Source organism: Penaeus monodon, chromosome 30 (genome assembly GCF_015228065.2).
Source record: "Penaeus monodon isolate SGIC_2016 chromosome 30, NSTDA_Pmon_1, whole genome shotgun sequence".
Lineage (NCBI taxonomy): Eukaryota > Metazoa > Arthropoda > Malacostraca > Decapoda > Penaeidae > Penaeus > Penaeus monodon.
Genome location: NC_051415.1, coordinates 20243825 through 20244076, shown reverse-complemented (window position 1 = coordinate 20244076; position 252 = coordinate 20243825). Strand labels below are relative to the sequence as shown.

The window sequence follows — 252 nt, the reverse complement described above, 5'->3', positions numbered from 1 at the left end:
CAGGAAACAGATAAACAGACTGAAGGAGACAGACAGACAAAGAGAGGTATACATAAAAAAAAAGATAGATAGAGATACGGCTAAGAGAATGTAAACAAAAAGAAAACAAGTTTGAAAAGATGCCAGAGTGATTAGGAAGTATCTCTCACCCCGATGTTGTTGTTGTTTACACGAACGACCGAACAAAGAACAGGTTTAGGTTAACCAGACTTGTAATCTGAAGAGCGAAGAGGAGAACTAAACCCCACTGCA

General features: G+C 38.9%; 1 protein-coding gene across 2 annotated transcripts in view; it reads right to left on the bottom strand.

The window, feature by feature from the left end:
* LOC119592621 (probable G-protein coupled receptor Mth-like 3) overlaps positions 1-252 on the bottom strand; it is a 47879-nt gene that overhangs the window by 22194 nt on the left and 25433 nt on the right. The window lies entirely within an intron of this gene.